This window comes from Panthera leo, chromosome B1 (assembly GCF_018350215.1).
Source record: "Panthera leo isolate Ple1 chromosome B1, P.leo_Ple1_pat1.1, whole genome shotgun sequence".
In the NCBI taxonomy this organism is placed as follows: Eukaryota; Metazoa; Chordata; class Mammalia; order Carnivora; family Felidae; genus Panthera; species Panthera leo.
Genome location: NC_056682.1, coordinates 14622626 through 14639292, shown reverse-complemented (window position 1 = coordinate 14639292; position 16667 = coordinate 14622626). Strand labels below are relative to the sequence as shown.

At 46.8% G+C, this 16667-nt stretch overlaps 1 protein-coding gene across 4 annotated transcripts in view; it reads right to left on the bottom strand.

Moving 5' to 3' along the window:
• ING2 (inhibitor of growth family member 2) overlaps positions 1 to 16667 on the bottom strand; it is a 98204-nt gene that overhangs the window by 9327 nt on the left and 72210 nt on the right. For 2 of the 4 annotated variants that reach the window (XR_006201431.1, XR_006201433.1), the window contains exons 1-2: positions 12005 to 12488; positions 11564 to 11695 (exon numbers count right to left, since the gene is read on the bottom strand). The exons of 1 other annotated variant lie outside the window; for it this stretch is intronic. The gene's annotated coding sequence lies outside the window, so the exon portion shown is untranslated. Of the gene's footprint in view, positions 1 to 10860; positions 11385 to 11563; positions 11696 to 12004; positions 12489 to 16667 lie in introns of those variants that run through there. One more of the 4 variants, XR_006201432.1, reaches the window with a different exon arrangement.

Below are 16667 nucleotides of genomic sequence, written 5' to 3'. Positions count from 1 at the left end.
ATCCGAATACAATATAAATTCTAGAGTAGACACCATTCTGTGAAACATTTTCAGCTTGTTTGTTAGAACCGGTGTGTTTATGCACTTGGCCGAGGTATAAAAGGTACTGTGTGTTCTATTTCTGAGACAACTGAGAACTCCTTTTCTAAATTCTAATTTGCCACTTGCCTCGAACATTTGTGAGGGTTTCAGTAGGATCCCATCAAATGATCTTGGATTTAACCAGAACAGTCGTTAGATGGGACCAAAGATGGCGGGAAGTCAGAGGGGGGTGAATTCTAAAAGTCAGCCAGCCAGAGAGCGTCAAGGACGCTTTATCCCTGACCCCAAGCCATCTCACAGAACCCTCCAGAGTTCACTTTGAGAGACTGCAAGGACCCAATTCTACAGATTTTATTGGCAGCATGTGGATTTTTGCTTTAACATTTTAGTTCTCTTCTCATTTAGAGCAGAATCATGCATTTTCTTCAAACCTCCTTTTTTTTTTTTTTTTAATGTAAGCTGCAGAACCCGTTTGTTTTGGCACCTGAGCTGTCCCTGTGAGTCACTCTAACACACCATGCTGTATGGCAGGAATTCGACTTACTACTGTGTTGAGTCAGTCCTTAAAAACAACAAAAAAAAAAATACTCCAATTTGACCCCCACCTTGTGATTCTTCAAGCAGAAGGAGAATGTCCTTCTGGAGCGACTGACGATCAGTTTCAAATTTCTTCCTCAATCTTCCTACACTTAACCCTTACACGATTTTCCCCTTTTCCATATTCAGTGATTTTATTTAGTATTGAAAGAAATGCTGAGTGACAGGGTTTTCGTAGGAAAGACCTGTCAGGCATCTCCACGTAGACCATGGGCCGAGGGCTGCAAAGTGAGCACTTTGTGTGAGAACCTGTGTCGGCATCTGGCCCCACGGACTCCCGCCCCTCTTCCTCAGGCCAACGGGCCAAGGCAGCTCCCCGAACAGCTTCTTTACTTTGCTCTCTGGTGCGTACTCTACTTTTTTTTTTTTTTTTTCTTTTTAAAAGATTACTAGAGCTTTAAAATTTTTTTACTGAGATATCATTGACCTAGTGCGTAGGTTTTAAAGTGTTGACTTGAGGGGCGCCTGGGTGGCTCAGTCGGTTGAGCGTCGGACTTCGGCTCAGGTCACGATCTCACGGTCCGTGAGTTCGAGCCCCGCGTCAGGCTCTGTGCTGGCGGCTCAGAGCCTGGAGCCTGCTTCGAATTCTGTGTCTCCCTCTCTCTCTGCTCCTCCCTGGCTCATGCTCTGTCTCTCTCTCCTTCAAAAATAAATAAAAACATTAAAAAAAAAAAAAAGATTTCTAAAACGTCGTCATTTTCTAGTTGCAAGTTTGTGTGTATCTCCCCGCGTCCCCACGCTGCCCCTGGTAAGTACTGTTCTACTCTCCGTGTCTACAAGCTTGGCTTTTTTTAGACTCCACATGTAAATAATATCGTACAGTATTTGTTTTTCTCTGTCTGGCTTATCTCACTACGCGTAATGTCCTCAATAGCCATCCATGTTGTCGCAAATGGCAGGACCTCCCTCCTTCCCACGGCTGAATAATGACACCATTTTCCTTATCTGCTCAGCCACCGACAGACGCTTACGTGGTTTGCAGAGCTTGGCTATTGTGAAGATGGCTACAGTAGACGTGGGAGTGCAGGGATCCTATTTTTGAGATCTTGTTTTAATTTCCTTTGGATGGATACCCGGAGGTGAGAGTGCTGGATCCCGTGGTAGTTGTAATTTTTCATTTTTCATGTTTCATTGTACGGTTTTCCAGAGCAGCCCCACCAATTTCCATTCTCACCAACAGCGCCCAAGGTGGGTCTGGGCGCTCTTCTCCACGTCCCTGATGACTCTTCTCTCTCGTCTTCTTGATAATAACCATGCTAACATAGGGGAGGTGCTATCTCCTCGTGGCTTTAACTTGCATTTCCCTGATAATTAGTGATGTTGAGCACCTTTTGGCGTACCTGTGGGCCATCTGGACGTCTTCTTTGGAGCACGACGCTTTTTTTTTTTTTTTTACAGCCCAAGTAAGACTACAGAAGAGTAAGAACCCGCTCTCTTCCGGTGTTCCCCTTTCCCTTTCTCTGCTCTCCCATTCCACAGACACCGAGTCCACATGCTGTCGTGAAACCCTGAAGCTGCCACTTCCTGGCCCATCCTCTTACCAGTGGCCCCTCAGTCATATCCCAAGTTCCATGTCCCCTCTCTGCCATGAAAACTCATATTAATGCCTCTGCTTAAATGCCTCTCTTCAGGTTGGAGGAATACTACTTGCACTGAAGGGGAGAGGTGGTTAGAGCCATTGGGGCTCAGAGCCCAAGGGGAGAGGTGGTTAGAGCCACTGGGGCTCAGAGCCCAAGGGGAGAGGTGGTTAGAGCCACTGGGGCTCAGAGCCCAAGGGGAGAGGTGGTTAGAGCCACTGGGGCTCAGAGCCCAAGGGGAGAGGTGGTTAGAGCCATTGGGGCTCAGAGCCCAAGGGGAGAGGTGGTTAGAGCCACTGGGGCTCAGAGCCCAAGGGGAGAGGTGGGCCTGGGTGCGAAGAGGCTACTCAGTACATCCAGCAAAAGCAGTGACATGAATGCGTCTGCAGCCAGGGTGCTAGCTGCACTGATGGGAGGAGGAGTTGTTTTAAGCCCCAATGGCTCTAACCACCTCCCCCCTTGGGCTCTAAACCCCATTGGCTCCGCCCATCTCTCCCCTTGAGCTCCGAGCCCCATCGCCTCCCCTGGTCTCAAGGACTCTGACATTACCCCTTGCTCTCTTGCATCATCAGTTGCTATCTACTAGATCATTCCCTTCAGCCGCCCAACATGCTCCAGTGTCTCCTGTCAAACGGGAGGAAAACCTCCCACCCACTCCACTTGCTGCCCATTCTGTCTCCTTACCTGCACACCACAGCTTCTCCTCAATAACTGAGCTTTGTTGAGTGCTGGGTAAGTGCCAGCCCGGTCCCTCTCCACGGAGGGTAGAAACCCCTAGCCTCCCCCTCTGCAGTGGTTCTAGTTCTCCAAGTTGCCTCTCACTTGCCCAGGCCGGGGTGTCTGCCGGGCATTACAAACTGGTGGCACCGGGTCCCTCTGAACACCTACTGTCTCACTTCACCGGGTGCTCGCTGCACGGGGCTGACGAGCAGGTGGCTTCTTTGCTGCAGAAGAGACACATCAACAGACACAGTAGGGCCTGTACTGACTAGACAGCTCTCCTCTGCTGGGAACGTTGGAATACCGTGGAGGAACCCTGCCCTCCCTGGCTTCTGGAAGTTCACTGAAGGCCAAGGGGTGTCAAAGCCCCTACAGCCCCTACCTGTCAAAGTCAGATCTTCCTTCTCTGCAATAAGTTCCATTTTTTTTTTTTTTTTTTGGCTTTACATTCCTCGGGAGATCCCCACAACTTGGCATTCAGCCTCCAGGACAGATGGCCTTCCTTCCAGCAAGCGTTTCTGGCTGACAGCGTATAAAAGATTCACATCACAAATAGCATCAGCTTCTATAGAAAGGGGGAGAAAGACCTCGCCAGGAGAGTCCTAAGGAGTGCGGGCGGCTCCTTCTTCCTCCCCCTGTGTGCTGTTTGTTCTCCCTCGTCCAGCCCCCTCAATCTGCAGCATCTATCCAGCTGCTGGGGTTCCTCCACCTTCCCCAAAGTACATGCCTTCCCACAAGCCTTACCCTCCCCCCAATCTAAACGCAACAGAAATCCATTGTCTTTCCTGCAACCCACCATAACCACACGGGCATGGAAAGTGCGAGCTTGCAAACAGATGCAAAGCCCAGAAATGCAGCGTTCACGGGCTGCGAGGTGTGGCCCGCCCTTCTAAGAGACGGTCGTGGGCAGGGAGCTTCGGCAAGACTGGGAGAGATGCTCTGGCCTTTCTGCTTAAAGCCAACAGGCTGCTGGGTTTCACGTGGTGCGGTGTCAAAGGAGAGTCAGACTGTAGCGGGGACTGAATGCTTAAAAGCCTCCAGGCGCGAGGCGATCACAAAAAGCCAGTAGAGTAAAGCGGGTTGGGTTTAGGAAAAACAACACGGGGCATGAAGGAAGGGCAAGTTTCTCCTCAGCCTCCGAGTCCAGGATAATTGGGGTGACCGGGAGCGCGAGGTCTGCAGAGCACAAAGTTAGCACCGCCGCCGACCGCCTCCTGTCGTTGCCATGGAGGAAGGAAGGCGGAATGTTAGCTTTAAAGAAAAGCCAGAGGTCCGTATCTTTATGCAGGCTTCCCTGAATTTAAAACACTGGCAATTAAACAATACTGTTACTTATTTTTTATTTATTTCTTTTAAACGTCTATGTTAATTTTGAGAGAGAGGGCGGGCGCGTGTGCGCCCAGAGGGGCAGAGAGAGGGGTGCAGAGGATCCAAAGCAGGCTCCACGCTGACAGCAGAGAGCCGGAGACAGGGCTCGAACTCACGACCTGCAAGGTGGTGATCTGAGCCTAAGTCGGACACCTAATCGACTGAGCCACCCAGGCGCCCCAAAAATAGTCTTTAAATGAGCCAAATAAACCTAGCCATGGAGTAGGCCCCTGGGTCATGAGTTTGTGCCTTGCACAAGGGCCTCAGGTGTAGACTCCAAGCCGTGTCACCCGCTAATTGCCAAGCTACATGCCCAAGTTTGAGACAACCTCAGCGAGAAGAAGGAAATCCGTTTCCTGCTTAGTCTGTCGAAAGGAAGGGCGACTGTTTCCTAATTTGCGCCAAGCGCCTGTATGTACCAGCAGAGCTTCTGAGCCACGGGACTTTCGGTGATCAAACCAGAAGATTTACGTGTCGGTCGCCCTCTATGGGACTGTGCCCGGCCTCGGTCCGGGGTGTTCTGAGCATAGTTCTGTTTACATCTGTGCAGCTCTTCTGTTGAGAGTTACGTGAAAGTACTTTCACAACTTACAGTAAATCTCATGAAGGGAAAAACCGGGGTTTTATGAGATCGACAGAGGGGCGACCCGCCCTTGTTTGGTGAGAGGCAATGGGGAAACTGCATTCTGGGAAGAGAGAACAGGTGCATTGAGGCAGCCCACCCATCCTTGCTCTCGGAAGACAGCCTCCTCTGTAGGCTAGCCTGGGGCTAGTAAATATATCTGCTTTTTCAATTTTCATTGGTAGCTACCAATGGTTGGCCCACACATCACATGTCTCTACTTAGCCTCTCGCCTTATGGATAGATGGTTTTAAGTAATCATTCTCCATTTCCCCAACCAACAACAAGGGGTAAACATTTCAGACCACCCATTCTACCACCATGACATCTGTCACCATGTTTGTGACTCTCTAGCGATTTTTTTCTAGCCTGACCCAGTTCTTCTCCAACATTATACTCATGAAAACATCATCAATGACTCTAATTGGCTTGAACGATTTATATAAAAATTTCAGGGGAAATACCCGTTATGTTGCAAAAATTAAAATTCTCTCTTATTGTATATTTCCATATGTATATATATATATGTAAACATATATGTTTATATGTTTATGTAAACATATATATATGTTTATATGTTTACATATATATATGTTTATATACATATGCATATATATTTCTATATGCATATAATATATTTCTGTATTAATCCCCTTTCAGATTTTATCATTTTTCTCAAATGTCCTTTCTAGCAACAAAATAAAATTTTTTTTTTTTTCTCTTCCAGGATCAGGCCTAGAATCACACTTGCACTTTGTTATCATGTCTCTTTGCTCTTTGATCTAGAACACTTGTGTAGTCTTTCTTTGTCTCACAAGACCTTGACATTTTTTAACAGTATGGGCCAGATAGTTGTACAACGTCCCGCAATTTGAGGTTGTCCAGTGTTTCCTTATGATTTAGATTCAGGTCAGGTTTTTTTTTTTAACTTTTTAAAAATTTCATTTATTTATTCTTTTTTTTAATGTTTATTTATTTATTCTTGCACGGGGAGGGGGGTGGGCAGTGCGTGTGGGGGAGGGGCAAAGAGAGAGGGAGAGGGGGAGGATCCCAAGCAAGCTCTGCACGGTCAGCGCGACCCTGACATGGGGCTTGAACTCCAAAACCGTGAGATCATGACCTGAGCTGAGATCAAGAGTCAGATACTTAACCGACTGAGCCACCCAGGTGCCCCCCCGTCATGTATTTTTCGGCAAGAGTATCTCAGAAGTAATAATATTGTGTCCTCAGCGTGTGTAGTCGGGAGGCACATGATAGCTACTCTTCCCATGCCTGGTGACATCAACTTTGACCACTCAACGAAGGTAGGGTCTGCCAGGTGCCTCCACTGTGAAGTTACTAGTTTTTACCTTTATAATCAACAAGTAGTTTGTAAGGAGATACTTTCCTATTATGAAAGTGTTTTGTTCCATATCCAACCTTTACCCATAGTTTCTACTGTCGATTCTTGTTTGAAACAACTATGACTCTGGAGAGGGCCAAGGGGTGATGTTCTAGTGCCATCAGGCCTTCTGCATTTATTTGTTGGCATTCTATGGTCCGGCATCCTCCTCCACACATGAACTTATATCAGCACGGACACATTTCCACGCTGGATTTATCCTGTAATCCATTTTATCGTTATTTACTGTGCTGCTCAATTACTCTCAGATTTGGCCAGCAAACACCCCACCAAATTGGCACCCATATCCTTTTGACAGATCCCCATTAGATTCCAGCAAGTCTTTATTTTCTGGCCCAGCAATATTCACGAGGTTATTTCTTAATGAGTTCTTGGACAAAACCCCGAAATGTGGCTCAATGAAAGCAGTTCTATAGACAGCCAAGATGCTGTGATCCAAAAACGCTGTAGCTGGTCTTGCTTGATTCAAGGCTAAAACTCAAAGAAACCATCGGAACGGGCAGTCTTCCACCAATCTCCAATAAACACTGCGTCTTCTAAACCGGCTTTTGATAAGATTTGGACATCAGACAATCCCACATTTTGTTTCCTGGCGAAGGTCAATAGCATCGTCCAATATAACTTTCTGCAACGATGGACGTGTTCTATGTGCGCGTTATCCAATAAGGCAGCCACTAGCCATGTGTGGCTGTGGAGCGCTTGAAAGTGTGGCTAGGGTGACGGAGAACCTAATTCTTCATTTAAATCAGTTCGTTGTAATTTTAATTTGTGTAACCACACGTGGCTGCTGGCTACCATATTGGACACACAGGTCTAGAGAATAGATTTAAATATACTAGAGGAGAAGTGATCAAACACAGCCCTAAGTGAGTTAACAAGGAAAGAATTTGGTGGAGGTATTCAACTCAGACCATAAGAATAGCTGTATTTAGGCATTATTTACATACAGCTTATAAAATCCCTATGCTCCACCCAGGCGACTCCTAATTTGTGGCACATCATCAAAGCATCAGCTTATGGGACATCTATATTTATCCCTGTTTCCTTTCGTTTAGGGACCATGTACACACATCATCAAAAAGTTATCTCAAATCAGTAATATCTGGGGGCAGTGACGAAAGGAGGGAGGCAACAAAAAAAATCTTATTTTCTGTTACTTCAACAATCTAAATTTTACTTCAGTGTATTTTATTTATGACTTGTTTATATACTTTGTGGAAAGACAAACAGGAGGGTCTGACCCTGAAGACTGAGGTTGCCCGGCAACACAGAGTGAGAACAGAGCCTCCCTCTCCCAGCAGGAGGGGCTGTGCCCAAATAGGACTTCCTGCCAGGCCAACAGGTGCTGGCGACAGGCGCTCCAGGCATCTAACTCCCTCAACAGCTGCCACCTAAACCTCAGACTGCCCGATGCCCAAGCAGACACTATGTCCCGGTTGGCAAGGCCACTCTCATGCTTACTCTCTAAAATGGGAAAGCAACTGAGTGGGGGGTGGGGGACTTGAGTCCCCTTGGAGTCTAGATCCACATGAGTCCCAGCCACCGCGGCCCGAGCGCTCGTCCACAGAGTGCTGAGATCAGACACCGTGCACCTGTTCAACCTCTGCTCTTGAGTTCCAGCCTGTTGCCGAAAGACTCTCACCATCGTGTGCTCGAGCCCTTCGAGGGACACAGTTTTAATCAAAACAATCCATGTTTACTCCCAAGTAGCTGACATCGAGGAAAATCATCAACGGGAACTCAATATATTGCCCTAAAGAAAAGAATGCCCTTTGAGATCTGTGGATTAAATGGTAAGAAGAATTTCATTGTTAATGTCCTGATTTTGATGGTGTTCGTTTCGCTTAGGGAGGAGAGTGTCCTTGTTTTTAAGAATTACAAACTAAAACATTCAGGGATGACAGAGCATTATATCAGCAACTTATTCTCCAATGGTTCAGGAAAGTTTCTTCTACTATTCTTGAAAGTTTTCCATATGTTCAGAATTATTTTAAAATCAACAACAAAAGAAGTATGTCAAATAAGAGGGAAATGTACCCCCTTCCCCAGAGATAACACTCTCCCTGGGGACACACTTAATATTTTCTTTCCGCAGGAGACACGTTTGTGCACCCCCTCGCCTCGTGTTTGTTTCCCTCTCTTCCTTCCCAACAGAACCCTGGGGGTGTTTAGAGTGGAGACCTGTATTGTAGCCCAGACTCGTTTGCAGAGGGGGGCTCGGTTCTGGGCAAAAAGATAGAAGCTGAGGACTTGTGGAAAGCTTGCTTGCTTGCCTTTTTTTTTTTTTTTTTTTAAATGTTTATTTTGAGAAAGAGAGAGAGAGAGCACAATCAGGGCAGGGGCAGAGAGAGGGAGAGAGAGAGAACCCCAAGCAGGCTCTGCACTGTCAGCGTGGAGCCCGATGCGGGGCTCGATCCCACAACCCACGAGATCATGACCTGAGCCAAAGTCGGACGCTTACTCGACTGAGCCACCCAGGCGCCCCTTTAATGTTTTATTTAACAATATGTCTTAAGGATGTTTCCATGTCAGTTCTGGTAAGCACAGTATTTCAGAGCATGAAGAAACCACAATCTATCCACTCCCCTACTGACTGTTTCTTTTTTTTTTTTTTTTAATTTTTTTTTCAACATTTTTTATTTATTTTTGGGACAGAGAGAGACAGAGCATGAACGGGGGAGGGGCAGAGAGAGAGGGAGACACAGAATCGGAAACAGGCTCCAGGCTCCGAGCCATCAGCCCAGAGCCTGACGCGGGGCTCGAACTCACGGACCGCGAGATCGTGACCTGGCTGAAGTCGGACGCTTAACCGACTGCGCCACCCAGGCGCCCCCCCTACTGACTGTTTCTAATCATCAGACATTGCAAGTGATGCTGCCTGGTATATTCTCATAGTACATCTTCCCACGTGTGTCAACATTTCTGTAGGAGAATCCTGGAAGAAGAGTTGCTGTACCAGAGGCCATGGGTGATGGGACATTTTGCTAGATGCTGATAAACCAGACCTTCAAAGTCTTCCTTCCGACAGAATTCAGAGCCCGTTCACCCATGCGCTCACATAAGCAGAATAGTGTCAGCTTTTAGATGAGTAAAGTATGCTGTGTTGTTGTCATTCTCATCTGCATTTACCAGACCCCCCCCCCCCCAGCGACTTTGAGCACCCCTTCATGTACTTGAAGTTGAAGGCCATTTGTATTTCTTTTGGCTATTAGTATCCTTTGCATATATTTCTGCTCGATTTTTATCCTCTTCCTGGTGATGTGCAGGAGGCTTATATGTGTTAAGCGACAAAGAGGAGGTGGGACAGTCTGCCAACAGTCTTTCTACCCTGCAAGCAGTCTTTAGGCTAATGTCCGCCTTTGCTACAGTGTATCCTAAACTTGGAGTTTCTCTGGGGCTCCCTCAGGAGAATGGCTTCTTCGCTAAGGGTCCTCTCACCCCTCTGTGTTGAGTGGAGCCTGCCTCTGCCTTCTTCATAAATCTGACGCTGTTTGCTTTCAATATTCCAGAATCCCCCCTAAAAATTCTGATTCATGGGTAACGCCCTTTCTTCTTTTCCAGCTCAGTTATGGATTTGTTCTTTTAAGAAACATATTGTGTATCATTTTTTTATGTTTATTTCTTTTTGAGAGACAGAGACAGAGCGGGAGCGGGGGAGGGGCAGAGAGCGAGGGAGGCACAGAATCAGAAGCAGGCTCTTCTCTGTGCTGACAGCTCAGAGCCTAACACGGGGCTTGAACCCATGAGCCCTGAGATCATGGCCGGAGCTGAAGTTGGACGCTTAACCGACTGAGCCACCCAGGCGCGCCTATATTGTGTATCATTTTAATCGAATTTTAGGACACAGGGAGGGGAGATCAAGACCGATAGTGACTATGTCGTCTGCGGAAGAAGCTCCTTCTGCATTTCCCACTGGTCTCTGGGGTCATTGTCAAGGATAAGCTTTCCAGTAGAGTAGTAAAAGAATAGAATGTTGCCCCTGCCCCCATTCCCCAAAGGAAAGTAGTTCAAATACCAAGAAGAGCTAATGAAAATGTGTGGATTTTTCAGAAAAGATGAAGATAAAAGTCATTTAATTCCTAAAGGCTAGAGTCCCCATATGTTCAAGTGACTAATAATAGACTAATAAGTTATTTAAAAAAATGTCTTCCCCAGTCGTTTTTAATTAAATGTGAACATCCCTGGGCTGCTGATAGAGGATTCAATGCTTAAATTTGCAAATGATGTTGAATTTGACATCGGGATTAGAATGTCAAAACTTAAAACTAAGGCACATGACTGAAAGTCTGTTCAGGAGTTCAGGAAATAACTCGATGAGGAGAATTTACACCATGGAGCCTTTATATCTGTGTCTTAGAGAATTTATTTGAACATAAAAATGTAGTCATTTTTCCAATAATAAGGGCTTTACGATACCTCTGAAAGTAATTAGACACAATGGTTTCCCTTAGAAATGTGTCCCAAAGCCCTGGAAGAGGAGACGGGAATCCTGCAGGAGCTGTGACATCAATGTCCCTTACAGCCCCGGGTAAGTCAGCACACACAGCTTGATGGTGTTGGGGACAAGGGAGGCGGGCCCAGGTGTGGAGCGTGTCAGAGCAGGGGACAGAGAGACATGAGAGAGAACAGCAGCACATGTGAGAATGATCTGTCCATCCCGCAGGACCAGCCTGCAGGCTGCACACATATGGGACGGCAGGGGAAACAAAAGCAGCCACAAGAAACGGGGTTGGGTAGCTGTCACGTCACAGCCGGAAGAGCACGTGCAAATGCCTGCGGTAGGACACCGAGGCCGCCCAGGGCTCACTGCGTTCGTCAGGCTCTCCAGAGACACAGAACCAATGGGATGTGCATGGAGATATATACAAAGAGATTTGTTTCAAGGAATTGATCCACCCAATTGTGGGAGGCTGGCAAGTCCGAAGCCTGCAGGGTAGGCTAGCAGTCTGGGGACCCAGAGTAGAGTTGATGTTGCAGTTCAAGTCCAGAGGTAGTCGGCTGGCAGAATTCCTTCTTCTTCACAGGACCTCAGTCTGTTTACTCTTAAAGCCTTCAACTGATTGGACGAGGCCCACCACATCATGGAGATTAATGTACTTTACTCAAAATCTACTGAATTAAATGTTGATACGATCTAAAAATACCCACACAGCACCATCTAGACTGGTGTTTAAACGAATATCTGGATACCATGGCCTAGCCAAGGTGACACATAAAACTAACCATCATACACACCTTTCTCCTGTGTTCTCCCTCAACTGGTCAGGAGGTCTGGGATGATGGGGAGGGCTGGATTTCCGGCTGTTTCAAAGGCAGTGAAGAAATGCCATTTGGTTTCTGTCACTGTCGCCTGGGTCTGAGGAAAACCTGCATTAGAACGAACACTGGGGGGGGGGGGGTGCCTGGGTGGCTCAGTTGGTTAGGCGACTGACTTCGACTCAGGTCATGATCTCATGTTTCGTGAGTTCGAGCCCCACGTCGGGCTCTTTGCTGACAGCTCGGAGCCTGGAACCTACTTCAGATTCTGTGTCTTCCCTTCTGTCTACCCCTCCCCTGCTCACGCTCTGTGTCTCTCTTGTCTCTCAATAATAAATAAACGTTAAAAAAAAATAAAAAAAAAAAAAAAAGAACGAACACCGGGAAGTGATCATGTTGTGAAAAATTTGACATTATTACCTGATGCCATACACCATGAATGTGCCCAGTCGACACGCAGATGCTGTTCGGATTCCTGACAGATCCCTCCTGTCATGATTGAAGCCCGTCACCCTCAAGCCTGGGTTCTCAAACCTCCAGAGGAGGAAGGGCCATTCTTCATTTAGTTGTTGTTCTTATCACAAGGAGAAAAGAAAATATCAAAGCTCTCCATTTTTCCATTTTCCCAGGAGAGAGCGCAGGTTGAGCTCTCCAAAACCTCTGAGTTTTACATTTCTTTCGCATGAAAATCTATGCCTCTGGGGAAGAAAAAATTTATTTGTGAGCTCAGATGTTTGCAATAGAGAGCGTCCCGGCAGAAAAGTAATTATGTCTCCTGGAGAGGCTGGTTGAAGGGAAGGTGGGAGGTTCGTCCCAGTGCTGTCCTAGCGTTAAGGGGGAATACCCGACATGGGCCGTTACAACAAGTGCAGAAACCCCTAGATCAGGAATCACGTGCACCCGGATTCTAATTCTGATGCTGCCGCTAACTGATCACGTGACCTCAGGCAAATCGCTTCAGTGTTCTCTCCCTCAGTTTTCCAGATCTTTAAGATGGAGATAATAATCCACGCCTCCCTCCCAGAGTTACTGTGCTTAATTTTGATAATATACATAAATGTGCCAAGGGCCACGTAAACGTGAATAACTACCATTTCTTTGGACAGAGACAGCTGTTTCTAGGAACAAAATAATACTGAAATTGGAGAACTAAGGTCACCTACCTGATCATTTTAATCTTTCACTCACAGGCAGTGGGGACTCTAACACTTGCTAACGCCCTGTACAGAGACGGCATTGGCAGATCCCCGGCGATCGATTTTATGAACTCTGGAAGTGTTGATTTCAGTGTTTATTTTTGTTTCAGATGTGCAGCCAGAAAGAACAGCAGTGATGCTGAGTTGCTAGAGGAACACAGCAGATGGACCCCCTGTTGGGACCTTTCCTTCCGTTCTGAGCGCCTGGACTGCACTGGAGTGAGAGGCTATCAGTCACATGGACCCCTTTTCTCCAGTGCAGGCAAGTGAGTGGCCCGGGCTGGCCAATCAGAACACCCACCTCCCTTGCCCCAGTGACTGGTCCAGGAGAGGTCATGTGACCTAAACTGACTCCGGACCTTCTCTGTGGCCCTGATATCAGCATTGAGGAAGAGAGGTCTTCTCTTCTTTGTGACTGTGAGCATTTTGTCTTTGGTTTCTTAGCAAATGTGTGTGTTGTGAGTCGAAGAGCGTCCCCCGCCCCCCAGCTTTAGGTGCACCCACAACCTCAGCATGCAACCTTAATTGGAAATAGGGTCTTTGCAGGTAACATTGGTTAAAAATCTTGAGATGATGGGGCGCCTGAGTGGCTTGGTCGGTTAAGCGTCCGACTTTGGCTCAGGTCATGATCTCACGGTCCGTGGGTTCGAGCCCCGCGTCGGGCTCTGTGCTGACAGCACAGAGCCTGGAGCCTGCTTCAGATTCTGTGTCTCCCTCTCTCTCTGCCCCTCCCCTGTTCATGCTCTGTCTCTCTCTGTCTCAAAAATAAATAAACGTTAAAAAAAAAATTTTTTTTTAAATCTTGAGATGCAATCCTCCTGGATTTAGGGTGGGCCCTACATCCAGTGACCGGTGTCCGAAAAGGAAGAGGAGAGGACACAGAGACACAGAGAAGAGGCAGACCTTGGAGGGACGCACGGACACACGAGGAAACACCAAGGATCGCCTACCAGCAGCCACCAGGAGCGAGGAGACGCAGGGTCTGGCCCAGTTGATGCCAGATGACTTCCCTTGATCAAATCACGGTGGCATGGGAGAAAGTCGGGCCCTGTCAGGACCCACCCCTTGTGGATAGCGGGAAAGTTCTCAGAAAAGGGATGGCTGGGGGGCGGGTCTCAGGGAGCCTGGATATTTCCAAACCTCATCTACTGCGCTTATATCAAGTAACAGGTCACTGAGATAGACCACTGGCTTCTAATTCTGTCTGATAAGCATAATCCCGAGGAAACTTACACAATTGTAGTTTGCGGGATCCTACCCCAAATCTGCCTAATGGGAATTTTGACAAATATGGCCTGAGACGTCTGCTCCCCCCAAAAGTCATTGGGTGATTATGATGACAAGCCAGTAGGAGTAGTGGGGTAGTGCTAACTAAAGTTTTTGGACAAGATGCATCGTAGGTGTGACGTAAAGTGGGTCCTGGGGGGAGCATAAGACTCTTTCGGCCGAAGGAGTGAATTCCAAGCAGATTCTTAAAGATTCTATGAGTCCTCGGGGCACCTGGGTGGCTCAGTCGGTTGAATGTCCAACTCTTAGTTTCGGCTCAGGTTATGATCTCATGGTTTTGTGGGTTCGAGCCCCACATGGGGCTCTGTGCTGACAGTGCAGAGCCTGATTGAGATTCTCTCTCTCTCTCTCTCTCTCTCTGCCCCTACCCCACTTGTGCTCTCTCTCTCTCTCTCAAAATATATAAATAAACTTAAAAAAAATAAAGATTCTATGAGCCTTCTTAGATACTCCCAAAAATAGCTGCAAAGGAAAAATACTTGGGTGTATGAGTTGGATTTGCAAACCGACTTTTCCTGTATGGATTTGTCTGTGAATTTATTACATGCTCTCATTTCATGATCCATGTAGTGAATCAACCAATTTCATCCCTGTTTCAACGAAAATTGTGTAATACCCTGAGAGGAATCAGGGCACATGCACCCTTGAATTCAAAGGTTATAGGGCCACACAGTGAACCTACCCTATAGTATCTGGATTTGAATTAACATATTATAATGGAAATAACTGACATTCTGCCATAATTTTAATTTTTTTAACAGTTATTTATTATTGCGAGACAGAGCATGAGTGGGAAAGGGGCCGAGAGAGAGGAAGACACAGTATCCAAAGCAGGCTTCAGGCTCCGAGCTGTGAGCACAGAGCCCGACCCAGGGCTCAAACTCACAAACGGTGAGATCGTGACCTGAGCTGAAGTCAGATGCTTACCCGACTGAGCCACCCAGGTGCCTCAATAATTTAAAAAAATATCTTAACCAAAAAATTACTCCTCAACTTCTGATTTGGAGTGATTTTTTTGTCTTCATTCTTATCAAGGGCAGCGGTTTGAAACTTATCCAATAGTTATAACTCAAAGCCTAAATGTTCTTTTTCTAAATATTTGCACTCCGGGGAGTAGAGTTCTCGAAATGTCACTCATGCACTTGTACACACACACACACACACACACACACAGCCAACACTCCCCAAGGTCCCCATTTAGAATAAAAGACACATCTAACCAAACTCACCGCCGTCTAACACTTATTAAAACTATGTACTGTGAATAATACAGATTTGATGTGTTTACAAAAGAGGTAGCCTTGAATGCTGTTTGAAATTTAATCTGCAGATAACAGAAGAGTTACCATCGGGTGAGCCTGGGAGTGAAGAGTGGTTAAATATTTTCAGATTGCTTACTGGGCATCAGCTACCGTTCTAAGTGCTTTTGTTAATTCATTTAAACCTCACAACGAACCTATTAGGTAGGTTCTTTTATTATCACCATTGAACAGACGAAGAAACAGGAGTACATGGAGATTACTTAATGCATCCAAATCACACGGCTCACAAATGACCCTGCCTGGGTTCAATCCAGGCAGTCTGGCCCTATAGATGTGGTGTAATAGGAAATATATTTGGCCTTTGTCCCTGGTTCCTGGCACAGAGCTCCTGAAACCCTTGGAATTTCCTGAGTGACAGGGATGTCTTTTTTGACTCGTGATGGGCCCCTTTTGACCACATCTGAGCTTGTGCTACTGAGGGGACTTAGGGTAGAGCCCCTACACAGGCTCAGGTGGGGCTGATCACCAGAAGGACCAAGCCATTAGAGAGCTGGAACTTTTGGCCCCACCTGCCAGCCTCTGGGAGGGGAAGGGAGGCTAGGGATGAAGCTCTAGAAAAACTCCTAAATAACAAGATTTGCTACACTTCCTAGTTGGTGCTGGGAGGGTGGTGCATCCAAGGCGGCCCAGAAACTCTGGGTTCCCTGCCCCCATGCCTTGCAGAGAAAGAAGAAGAGAAGTTAGTTGGGTACAGAACTTTGAAGTTGGGTACAGATCTTTGTACTTGGAAGTCAACAAAGAGCAAGAGAGACAGGGAAAAGGCCAAAAAAGATTGGAGAACTCTGAAACACAGGGTCAGAAAAGCAAGAACAATCAATACACATCAAGGACCAAATGCCTCCAAGACTTCAAGAAGGAGAAGCTCCATGGGAACTTTGTACTGAACGTTGGGGATATTAGTGACTCAGAAATACAAGTCCTGAAGAGAACCAGAGTCAGGATCCACAGGGCAGAGAATTCGGGCATGGCCAACAGTGAGGAGACAGAGACGGCAGTGATGGGAAGGCTTGTCTTTCAAACAGTTTGCTGGTGAAAAGAATGAGAAAGGGGTAGAGTGTTTTAAGGTAGAAGGGAGACAGCAGTAAACTATCGCCCAAACTGAAAAGGCACTTTGAGACCAAAAAAATGAAGCAGGTGACTTCATACAGTTTACACAGTTTTATTCAGGGTAACTTACTGATGGCGAGTGGGGCAGGGATCAGGTGTGTGACAATCCAGAACTGCACAGCCTTTGTCTGCAAAGTCTGGACCTTAGTCCACAGATTTTATAGAGCGAGG